The sequence below is a fragment of the Engystomops pustulosus genome, chromosome 1 (assembly GCF_040894005.1).
Source record: "Engystomops pustulosus chromosome 1, aEngPut4.maternal, whole genome shotgun sequence".
NCBI lineage: Eukaryota > Metazoa > Chordata > Amphibia > Anura > Leptodactylidae > Engystomops > Engystomops pustulosus.
The window spans coordinates 4617506-4630553 of NC_092411.1; the positions used below are offsets into that span (position 1 = coordinate 4617506).

General features: G+C 49.2%; 1 protein-coding gene across 1 annotated transcript in view; it reads left to right on the forward strand.

The window, feature by feature from the left end:
• Positions 1-13048, forward strand: part of LOC140085346 (uncharacterized) — a 96856-nt gene that overhangs the window by 57080 nt on the left and 26728 nt on the right. The gene's annotated exons all lie outside the window — the stretch shown is intronic.

A 13048-nucleotide genomic window follows, 5' to 3' on the forward strand; every position in this document is an offset into this window, starting at 1 on the left:
ATTCCAGCTTTATGACATGGCGCATTATCCTGCTGAAAGTAGCCATCAGATGTTACAGGGTACATTGTGCTCATAAAGGGATGGACATGGTCAGCAACAGTACTCAGGTAGGCTGTGGCATTGTACCAAGGGGCCCAAAGACACCATGACACCACCACCACCAGCCTGAGCCGCTGATACAAGGCAGGATGGATCCATGACACCACCACCACCAGCCTGAGCCGCTGATACAAGGCAGGATGGATCCATGACACCACCACCACCAGCCTGAGCCGCTGATACAAGGCAGGATGGATCCATGACACCACCACCACCAGCCTGAGCCGCTGATACAAGGCAGGATGGATCCATGACACCACCACCACCAGCCTGACCCACTGATACAAGGCAGGATGGATCCATGACACCACCACCACAAGCCTGACCCGCTGATACAAGGCAGGATGGATCCATGACACCACCACCACAAGCCTGAGCCGCTGATACAAGGCAGGATGGATCCATGACACCAGCACCACCAGCCTGAGCCGCTGATACAAGGCAGGATGGATCCATGACACCACCACCACCAGCCTGAGCCGCTGATACAAGGCAGGATGGATCCATGACACCACCACCACCAGCCTGACCCGCTGATACAAGGCAGGATGGATCCATGACACCACCACCACCAGCCTGAGCCGCTGATACAAGGCAGGATGGATCCATGACACCACCACCACCAGCCTGACCCGCTGATACAAGGCAGGATGGATCCATGACACCAGCACCACCAGCCTGAGCCGCTGATACAAGGCAGGATGGATCCATGACACCACCACCACCAGCCTGAGCCGCTGATACAAGGCAGGATGGATCCATGCTTTCATGTTGTTGACGCCAAATTCTGACCCTACCATCCGAATGTCGCAGCAGAAATCCAGACTCATCAGACCAGGCAACGTTTTTCCAATCTTCTACTGTCCAGTTTCGATGAGCTTGTGCAAATTGTAGCCTCAGTTTCCTGTTCTTAGCTGAAAGGAGTGGCACCCAGTGTGGTCTTCTGCTGCTGTAGCCCATCTGCCTCAAAGTTGGACGTACTGTGCGTTCAGAGATGCTCTTCTGCCTACCTTGGTTGTAACGGGTGGCGATTTGAGTCACTGTTGCCTTTCTATCAGCTCGAACCAGTCTGCCCATTCTCCTCTGACCTCTGGCATCAACAAGGCATTTCCGCCCACAGAACTGCCGCTCACTGGATGTTTTTTCTTTTTCGGACCATTCTCTGTAAACCCTAGAGATGGTTGTGCGTGAAAATCCCAGTAGATCAGCAGTTTCTGAAATACTCAGACCAGCCCTTCTGGCACCAACAACCATGCCACGTTCACAGGCCTCAAATCACCTTTCTTCCCCATACTGATGCTCGGGAGAACTGCAGGAGACTGTCTTGACCATGTCTACATGCCTAAATGCACTGAGCTGCCGCCATGTGATTGGCTGATTAGAAATTAAGTGTTAACGAGCAGTTGGACAGGTGCACCTAATAAAGTGGCCGGTGAGTGTAGATACAGCACCAAAAGCAATATAACTACATAGACACAGCACCAACTATAGGGGTTCGTCTCAAACGGAGGGGTCACCAATGACAAAGATTTCTCAGACTACGGTCCAAACTCTACATTTATTTGCAAACATCCAGCAGCAAACAAAACATAAAATCTAATCCTTGCCTGTCTGGCTACGATACATCTGGGGACCCTCACTGACCGCTTGTCCCTGCCACCATACAAAACACTCTGAGCAACCCTGTGTCACTCACGTGCGGCCCTCACACAGCCCAGGTCCTGTGTCTCCAGGTCGAGGGCCCCTCTGATTGCTCCACACCTGGTGCATCGTTAGACCCATTACAATGTGGAGGCTTTGGTCTGGAGTTATGATCACACTTCTCTCTCCACTCCTGTACCAGGTCTTCCAAGAGTCCGACACCTGGGAAACTGCTTCCAGTGAGATCTCATGCACAGTCTGGCTGCTGTAACACACAAAACCTCTAATTTATTCTCATATCCAGATTAATACATAGATACAGCACCAGAACCAAAATGACCACATAGATCCAGGACTATAACCAAAGATTACAAAATAGATACGTCACTAGAACCAAACTTAACACACAAATATTTTTACCAAGCTTATTAACCCCTTAACGCTCTGCGCCGTAGCTCTACGGCGCAGAGGTATAAGGGATGTATGAAGAGGGCTCACGGGCTGAGTCCTCTTCATACAAAGGTGGGGGTTTTTGCATATTGCACAAAACCCCCACCGCTAATAACCGCGGTCGGTGCTTGCACCGATCGCAGCTATTAACCATGTGATTGCCGCCGGCAAAGTCTCCGGCAGCGTTTAAAAAACGGCGGGCGCCGCCATCTTTAATGCGATCGCCGCGCCCCCGAACGTCATCGGGGGGCGGCGATCGGTTGCCATGGTAGCCTCGGGTCTTCTTTTGGGATTTGCATAAGCCCTCCATTGTAAGGACACATTGGGAATCCGCACAGGGTATTCTTACAATGGAAGCCAAAAACGTTATGGGAATGTAGCCTGAGAGGTGGGATCCAGTTTTGGATACAGATTCTCCGGAATCCTGTACGAATAATCAGAGAGGTGTGGGCTGGGATCAGTGTCGGACTGGAGTACCTTGGGCCCACCAGAGAAAATCTTTTTTGGGGCCCGCCTTTCATTAAAATAGAAAGAATACTACAGAACCCAAGACACATTAGGGCAGATTTAACAGATGCATTCAACATTAGACAGCGTAAACGAAGACGGACAGATTTATACTGCACCAGGTATCATCCAGCCTCACGATATATGAATCTGGATGATAAATATGTTGTAGTATAAGTCTTATTAGTATAAATTTGCACCTTCTATCAGTTGGTTTAGATTACATAAAAAATAAGCCTGATTTTTGGGCAATTTTGATACTGGTATTGAGGAACTGATTAAAAACTGCACTGCAAAGCTCAGTACACAAATACAGTAACAGAACCATACATAATACAATATTTAACATATGGAAAGACCAGCGCTTCAGGAGACAGTTGTAGTATTCGAAAAAAATATATATTTTCTATATTTGTTCCTTTTAAAAACGTATCTTACGGCAGAGTGCACAAAAAGAATGATTTTACCCCGTGTTACCTTCTTTTTGTGCACTCTGCCGTAAGATACGTTTTTAAAAGGAACAAATAAAGAAAATATATATTTTTTTCGAATACTACAACTGTCTCCTGAAGCGCTGGTCTTTCTTTGCTATTGCCCTGAGTCTATGGGGGATCTTCCTGTGTCCGTGCGCTGGAAACACTTCGTCTGAGTGGTGAGCTGGATTTCTTTTGTATTTTTTCTGTTTGCTTACTTATAATACAATATTTGTACATTGCCAACGACAACCTTGGTCATAACAACACAGGTGACATTACTGTACTGGAAGCCGTAGGAAGGGAATCTACCAACCTTTAGATGAGAGAGACCTAAGAGCAAAATCTAGAGAGTGCTAAACAGTGACTATATAGAAGTCAGATACAAGATATACACATCTCCATGTATCTCCATGTATGGCTGTGTACTGCTGCTGTAGCTCCATGTATGACTGTGTACTGCAGCTGTAGGTCCATGTATGGCTGTGTACTGCTGCTGTATCCATTTATGGCTATATACTGCTCCTGTAGCTCCATGTGTGGCTGTGTACTGCAGGTGTAGCTCCATGTATGGCTGTGTACTGTGGCTGTAGCACCATGTATGGCTGTGTACTGCGGCTGTAGCTCCATGTATGGCTGTGTACTGCAGGTGTAGCTCCATGTATGGCTGTGTACTGCAGGTGTAGCTCCATGTATGGCTGTGTACTGGGGCTGTAGCTCCATGTATGGCTGTGTACTGAAGCTGTAGCTCCATGTATGGCTGTGTACTGTGGCTGTAGCTCCATGTATGGCTGTGTACTGCGGCTGTATCCATTTATGGCTGTATACTGCTCCTGTAGCTCCATGTGTGGCTGTGTACTGTGGCTGTAGCTCCATGTATGGCTGTGTACTGCAGGTGTAGCTCCATGTATGGCTGTGTACTGTGACTGTATCTCCATGTATGGCTGTGCACTGCGGCTGTAGCTCCATGTATGGCTGTGTACTGCGGCTGTAGCTCCATGTATGGCTGTGTACTGCAGGTGTAGCTCCATGTATGGCTGTGTACTGGGGCTGTAGCTCCATGTATGGCTGTGTACTGCGGCTGTATCCATTTATGGCTGTATACTGTGACTGTAGCTCCATGTATGGCTGTGTACTGCGGCTGTAGCTCCATGTATGGCTGTGTACTGCTCCTGTAGCTCCATGTATGGCTGTGTACTGCGGCTGTAGATCCATGTATGGCTGTGTACTGCAGGTGTAGCTCCATGTATGGCTGTATACTGCTTCTGTAGCTCCATGTGTGGCTGTGTACTGCTGCTGTATCCATTTATGGCTGTATACTGCTCCTGTATCTCCATGTATGGCTGTGTACTGCGGCTGTAGCTCCATGTATGGCTGTGTACTGCTGCTGTATCCATTTATGGCTGTATACTGCTCCTGCAGCTCCATGTATGGCTGTGTACTGCAGCTGTATCCATTTATGGCTGTATACTGCTCCTGCAGCTCCATGTATGGCTGTGTACTGCAGCTGTATCTCCATGTATGGCTGTGTACTGCAGGTGTAGCTCCATGTATGGCTGTATACTGCTTCTGTAGCTCCATGTGTGGCTGTGTACTGCTGCTATATCCATGTATGGCTGTATACTGCTCCTGTATCTCCATGTGTGGCTGTGTACTGCAGCTGTAGCTCCATGTATGGCTGTATACTGCTCCTGTAGCTCCATGTGTGGCTGTGTACTGCTGCTGTATCCATTTATGGCTGTGTACTGCTCCTGTAGCTCCATGTATAATAATAATAATAATTCTTTATTTATATAGCGCACACAGATTACGCAGCGCTGCACAAGCATGTCAAATTGGTCCCTGTCCCCATGGGGCTCACAATCTAAACAACCTAACAGTATGTTTTGAAGTGTGGGAGGAAACCGGAGTACCCGGAGGAAACCCACGCAAACACGGAGAGAACATACAAACTCTTTGCAGATGTTGACCTGGGTGGGATTCGAACCCAGGACCCCAGTGCTGCAAGGCAGAAGTGCTACTCACTCAGCCACCGTGCCGCCCTATGTATGGCTGTGTACTCCGGCTGTAGCTCCATGTATGGCTGTGGACTGCGGCTGTAGCTCCCTGTATGGCTGTGTACTGCGGCTGTAACTCCATGTATGGCTCTAGCTCCATGTATGGCTGTGTACTGAAGCTGTAGCTCCATGTATGGCTGTGTACTGTTCCTGTAGCTCCATGTATGGCTGTGTACTGCGGCTGTTGCTCCATGTATGGCTGTGTACTGCTCCTGTAGCTCCATGTATGGCTGTGTACTGCTCCTGTAGCTCCATGTATGGCTGTGTACTGCGGCTGTAGCTCCATGTATGGCTGTGTACTGTGGCTGTAGCTCCATGTATGGCTGTGTACTGCGGCTGTAGCTCCATGTATGGCTGTGTACTGCGGCTGTAGCTCCATGTATGGCTGTGTACTGCGGCTTTAGCTCCATGTATGGCTGTGTACTGTGGCTGTATCTCCATGTATGGCTGTGTACTCTGGCTGTATCTCCATGTATGACTGTGTACTGTGGCTGTATCTCCATGTATGGCTGTGTACTGTGGCTGTATCTCCATGTATGGCTGTGTACTGTGGCTGTATCTCCATGTATGGCTGTGTACTGGGGCTATAGCTCCATGTATGGCTGTGTACTGGGGCTGTAGCTCCATGTATGGCTGTGTACTGCGGCTGTATCCATGTATGGCTGTGTACTGCGGCTGTATCTCTATGTATGGCTGTGTACTCTGGCTGTATCTCCATGTATGGCTGAGTACTGTGGCTGTAGCTCCATGTATGGCTTTGTACTGTGGCTGTATCTCCATGTATGGCTGTGTACTGTGTCTCTAGTTCCATGTATGGCTGTGCACTGCGGCTGTAGCTCCATGTATGGCTGTGTACTGCGGCTGTATCTCCATGTATGGCTGTGTACTGCTCCTGTAGCTCCATGTATGGCTGTGTACTGCTCCTGTAGCTCCATGTATGGCTGTGTACTGCGGCTGTAGCTCCATTTATGGCTGTGTACTGCGGCTGTATCTCCATGTATGGCTGTGTACTGCTCCTGTAGCTCCATTTATGGCTGTGTACTGTGACTGTATCTCCATGTATGGCTGTGTACTGTGGCTGTATCTCCATGTATGGCTGTGTACTGCTCCTGTAGCTCCATTTATGGCTGTGTACTGTGACTGTATCTCCATGTATGGCTGTGTACTGCGGCTGTATCTCCATGTATGGCTGTGTACTGCGGCTGTAGCTCCATGTATGGCTGTGTACTGTGACTGTATCTCCATGTATGGCTGTGTACTGTGGCTGTATCTCCATGTATGGCTGTGTACTGCTCCTGTAGCTCCATGTATGGCTGTATACTGCTCCTGTAGCTCCATGAATAGCTGTGTACTGCTGTATCTATTTCAGGGCCTCTCTCACAGCATCCATTCCAAAGCTCCCCTCCACTCATAGCATCTATTCCAGAGCCCCACTTCCCCCACAGCATCTATTACAGGGCCCCGTCCCCCCCACAGCATACATTACAGGGCCCCCAAAGCATCCATTACAGGGCCCCCTATCCCCCTCCTCCCACAGCATCCATTACAGGACGGTTCCCCCCATCATCCATTACACACACCCCTTCCCCCTCCCCCCACAGCATCCATTACAGGGCCTCCCATCCCCCCCACAGCATGCATTACAGGGCCCCTCCCATCCCCCTCACCCGCAGCATCCATCACAGGGCCTCCCATCCCCCCCCCCCACAGCATCCATTCCATGCCCCCCATGAGCATCCATTACAGGCCCCCCCTCAGCATCCAATACAGGGCCCCATCCCCTTCCCCCCTCCTCAACAGCATCTATTACAGGGCCCCCCTCCCCAACAGCATCCATTACAGGGCCCCCCTCCCCACATAGCATCCATTACAGGGCCCCCCATCCCCCTCAGCATCCATTACATACGCGCGCGCACAGTACCGCCTCCGCCGCGCACACTGACACTTGCGAACAGACTGACACCGGCGCGCACACTGATGCCGCTGCCGCGATCTGACACTTCGGCAGTGCACTGTGAACTGGTGCTGGCGGAAACAGCGTCCGCCAGCGCCTGATCACGGACACTCTTTAAATGTATAAGTTTCAGGACTCGGGGCCCACCGGAGGTTTCTCCGGTACTCCGCTGGGCCAGTCCGACGCTGGCTGGGATATTTGGACTCCTCTCCGTGACTGGCAGCCAGTATTCTCCTCCTGATGGGGACTTGATAGACAGTGTATCGGTCAATTACTGCTGCGGATTCTATATACAGTGATGCTGATGTCTGCTGCAGGAAGTCTTGGTTCTAGAAAACACCTTTAAGTGACAATCCACATTGTACAGTTCAGACAATTACAGACGTGTAACACAAGGAACTAAAAGCACAAGGCAAGTTGTGGAGCAAGAAAGTTGGTTATTGCCATCTAGACTCCGATCCCAAACACCCATTCGGCTTATCTGTACATATAATTTACATATCAATATATTTTTGTAGTTTGGGAGGAAACCAAAAACAGGAAAAACCATCCAAACTCCAGATGTTGTCCTGGGTCAGATTGGCAGCTACTCGCACTAGTGGTGACATCGTAGTATAAGAGACACAAAACACCGGACAGAATCGCAGTCACTTTACATCATCAACTATTTCATCTCACTGATATCGGAAGATGTAGGAAATCCCCTGAATGATCTGTGGGACAAAAATCTGCTGAAGGGCTAACAGAACATTTGGAAAGTTTTGTGTTACACAGAAGCCTGTGATGTATGATCTCACTAATTATACACGACAGCCGAGCAAACCACCGCAACCAGTCATACAAGGAGGAGCTATAACAACACAAAGCATAATAAAGCCTTGACCATAGAGATGTATAAAATATTACAATATAAATGTTACTGCTATAATTACCCTACATACAAGAATATAACTACTATAATACTGCCCCCTATGTACAAGAATATAACTACTATAATACTGCCCCCTATGTACAGGAATATAACTACTATAATACTGCCCCATATGTACAAGAATATAACTACTATAATACTGCCCCCTATGTACAAGAATATAACTACTATAATACTGCCCCCTATGTACAAGAATATAACTACTATAATACTGCCCCCTATGTACAAGAATATAACTACTATAATACTGCCCCCTATGTACAAGAATATAACTACTATAATCCTGCCTCCTAGAGGTGAGGTTGTGTGCTAGTTGAGCTCCTGATCTCTCTGGATGTCTGGAGCTAGCCCAGGGCAGGGCCACCCTGGGTGGGGAAGCTCCCCATGCAAGGCCCAGGCTTCTAGGCCTAATCTGGTGAATACTACTCAGCCAGTGCAAGCAACCAATGTGATTTCAAAAGACTCCGTGAAAGGAACAAATGTGAACAGTCCCAGTTTTACAAAGAAATTTGATGTGGAAAAACCAGCAGTTTCAGGTCAGAACTTGGTGAAACAACCTGCAAGTATGATTGTAGTACCTGTGAGTAAAGCTAAAGTGCCTGAAAGTCCAAAAGCAAGGAACATGCAGAGTGTGCAGCAGCCTCCATCCCAGGCCTCAGGTGTACAATCCACCTCCACCCCGGGCAGGCAGAGGAGGACATCGCTGGAGAGACAGACAATCCAGGAGAACCTGAAGCAGCGAGTGATGTTACCAGCTGAGCGCACCAGGTCTGGGGGAATGCAGGCTGGGAAGGAGATGCAAGGCGGCCATGAGGAAAGACCCAAAGGTGCTACTGATGTTGTGTCTGCAAGACCTCTGGGACCCAGTCACCCAGCAAGAGATTGTGACCCACGAGCAGTAACAGCAGCTTCCAAACACCAGAAGTCACAGGACTTTGCACCAAAGTCACCGGGTCTGTTACCAGGAAAGAGTGGTGGTGCGGCTACAGGATCCAGGCCTGCAACCAAGTCAGAACAACACCCCAGCAGCAAACTGCAGCCCCCAGAGCCATCACCGGAGCTCCAGCTGGCCGCTCAGATCCCAGCACTGGTGAGGAAGATGGATGCTTTACAAAAACAAAAGCTGTACCTGCAAAAACAAATAGATTGTACATATATGCTAAAGACAGCAAACCCTGGGAAGCAGAACCTGCTGGATAACAAGCTGGACTCCCTGGCCAAACAGCTCTCTGACATTGTGAGGGAGATGGAGTCTGTTATTGACCAAATGGGACCAGTTGGAGAGACCTACAGGAACCAGCAGAGGTTTGACAAGATGTCTGCGTCAACATCAAGGTCTGAGACCCAGCAGTCCCATGTAAGGCCAGTACTGCAGCCGGCAACTCTTCTTTTTGAGGAGGGAGAAGTATACAAAAGAAGATATCAACACGGTGAGGTACTACAAGACCCAGCAACCCTTGATGAGGCACCACAAGTCCCAGCAACCCTTGGTGAGGCACCACAAGTCCCAGCAGTAAGCAGACCTGATGACAGCAGTGAAGTTGTGCAAACACCACAAGGCAAACTGCAGGAGGACTCAGGACTCGCACCTGAAGGTAACACCTTAGCACCTCAGGGTGTTTCTCCACAGGACTTTGCTGTGCAGGATGTTTCTGGGGAGGACATTCAGGACTGTGATGTGCAAGGGGTTAATGCTGATATTGATGAAGCTGCTGATGTGCCTAATATTGTGGTTGCTGTTTCTGATATGTCTGATGTTTCTGTGCATAATAATGTCCCAGCTGAGGAGTCATCTCCAGTGCAGTCTATGGCAGCTAATGACGCAGATAGCACTGATGTTGTTGTGGAGGGTGCGGGACAATCTACAGCTGAGGAATTCCCCCCACTAGTCACGCCACAGGCAGCAGAGCCCCATGGTCCGGGTGGTCAGCAAGGCCCTAGTGCAGATGGTCCACAGCCCACACAACCCCCACAGCAGGACAGGGGTCAGACATCAGGGAATGCGTGGAGTCGGGGTTCCCCATTTTTCTCCTCCAGCACCCATTACACCGGCCAGGCCTTCAAGAGGAGGAATGTTGTCAGGTTTAGGCATAAGGGGGCCAAAGAGGATCTGCCTGACAGGAGACACGTGGTGAGGGACATGTTGTGCACCCAGATGGGTTTCCAGCCAGCCGACATCCTGGCTGTAATAAATCTGCCTGATAGACAGGGGTATGACATTAGTTTCAAGCTGATGTCTAATCTGGACCGGTTCTGGGCTCAACAACCCCGCTACAGAGATACTGAGGGATGGAGTAAGTTTAGTTTTATTCCCATCTCCAAACTAGATACTGCCATTGTCACCATCATGTTCTGGAACGAGTCTGTCCCACCTCAGGATATCATTACCTGGCTTAAGAGACATTGCACCCTCATGTCAGACATGACCAAGACCAGGGATGAGGATGGGATCTGGACCGGGGGGTGGAGGGTCCTGGTTAAATTACATCAGAACCAGAACGTCACCCATCACCTCCCCAACTCATTCTTTATCGGCAGAGAGAAGGGTGTGTGTTTCTACGTTGGTCAGCCCAGGTTATGTTTTAAGTGTGGAAGATCCGGTCATGTGGCGAGTAACTGCACCACAGTGAAGTGCACCCTGTGCGGAGACCTCGGCCATGTGAGCGCCAACTGCAAGACCATCAGGTGCAACCTTTGTGGTCAGATCGGTCACCCCCATAGGGACTGCCCTGATGCCTGGCACAACATCTGTAGGGACCTCCCCGATGAAGACCTGATGGAAGGGGCAGATGTACCAGAGGAGGAGCAGGAGGAGGAGGCCCTATTGTCAGGGTCAGTGTGCACAGTGCCAGAGACCCCAGATATTAGTGGTGCTGCCCCGGACCATCCAGGGACAGGTAACACAGAGGGAGACATGGAGGTAGTGGAGCAGCCTGTAGTGCAGCCAGCGCCCGTCTCTTCCCCTGAACTGATACCAACCACAAGGGAAAATAATAGTGTTAAAAAGAGGAAGAAGGATAAAAGCACCAGAAAACCTGAGAGTGCGTGGACCACCGTCCAAAAACCCTCAAAAATGAAAGTGCAGAGTCAGGCTGATGTTACTGTAACCACTAATAGGTACAGCGTACTGTCCGAGTCAGATGGGGAGGAGGAGATAGATCGAGAGCTGCAACGTATGATGGAGGAATATGATGACGACCCAGGGGGAGATCCTCCCACAAAAAGGAAACCGCTTAATGCCGAGTCTCAGTCAGTTTGGGATATGGAAACTTGTAGTCAGGAAAACAACTCTGACTCTGATCTATGATGATGGGGATGGTCTTTCTATTTCTTTTTATGATGGCGCACTTCCATCTTACTGTGGTCACCAGTAATGTGAATAGCATTAGAGCTAGAAGGACCAGGCATGTTGTGTATGATCATCTAAAGTATCTCAAGGCCGATGTGTTCTTCTTACAGGAGACCCGATTAAACACCTTGGGTCTCATACGAGAGGCGGAGAGAGATTGGCAGTCTGGTCCGTCCTTTTGGTCGCTGGCTGTGGAGCCTTATGCCGGAGTCTCCATCTTGTTTAACACCCATGATGTCACCGTCCACAGACTCACCGAGATATCGATGGGACGGTGCCTGCTGCTAGAGGTCACCATCAGAGGTAGAAGACTCCGGCTCATTAACATCTATGGCCCACAGACAGTGACCGAAAGGACTCAGCTTTTTAATGATGTAAAGCCTTATCTGTTCACATCAATTCCTGTCATCATGGCTGGGGACTTTAATGCCACCACTACCACCAGGGACAGGAACAGTAGGCCCCTTACCAGGGACTGTAAAGTCCTAAATAGTATTATTCAGCAGGCTGGCCTGTCCGATGTTTTTGTAGAGGGTGGTAGGAGTCCCAAGTTCACTTACACCTGTGCAGGACGCAGCAGCAGGATAGATCTAGCTCTGGTAAGTCCTACTGAAGCCATTGGAGAAAGAAGGGAAAGAACGGTCCCATACTCCGATCACTCAGCTTTATATTTTTGTTTGGGTGCCTCTAAGTATCCTGATGTTGGTAGAGGGCTGTGGAGACTAAATTCTAGTCTGTTAGATGATGATTCTGTCCAGGAATACATTTACTCTTTCTTTCAGCATCAACTGGACAGAGTAGATTTTTATAATAACATGGCCGACTGGTGGGAGGACGTCAAGGAGGAGATCCGGTCCCTCTTGCAGAGACTGTCAATTAAGAAGGGGAGAAGTAAGTACAGCCAGTATCTGAGACTGCGTAAAGAATTGGAGTCACTCTATTCGGCGGGTGGGGATGACCAACAAAGGATTGACCGGCTGAAATCTGAGATAAGGCAGTATCAGTACAGTAGGTACACCTCCCTGGTAGTGGAAAGGGACTATGGAACCCGAGGGGCACCGGATCCATTTGAGAATTGCCGGGAGCGTGTGGAGAAGAAACTGATCGCAGGTCTCACTGACTCCCAGGGTGTCTTACAAGAGTCTCGGGAGGGAATCCTGGGGGTGGTGAGATCTTACTATACTGACTTGTTTCAGAAGAAAGCTTTGGATAAGGAAAAAGTGACCCAATTCTTGGAGGCAACTCCAGGCCCTGATACTAGAGATTTGGATTTTTCTCCTTTGACAGCAGAAATAACGGTGGAGGAGATAAAAGAGGCTATTGATAAGTTAAATCTGAAGAAGGCACCAGGTCCTGATGGTATTACAGCAGAATTTTATAAGAAGTTCAGAGACCTCTTAGCTCCAATCCTCATGGATGTTTACAGAAATTGTCTAGAAAATCACCTGATGCCTCCATCCATGAGAGTCTCATCGTTAATCCTGCTGTCCAAAGGGAAAGAGCCTAGTGACATCAAGAACTGGAGGCCGATCGCCCTCTTGAATGTTGACAGGAAGATTTTGGCAAAAATCCTGTTTTCTAGATTAG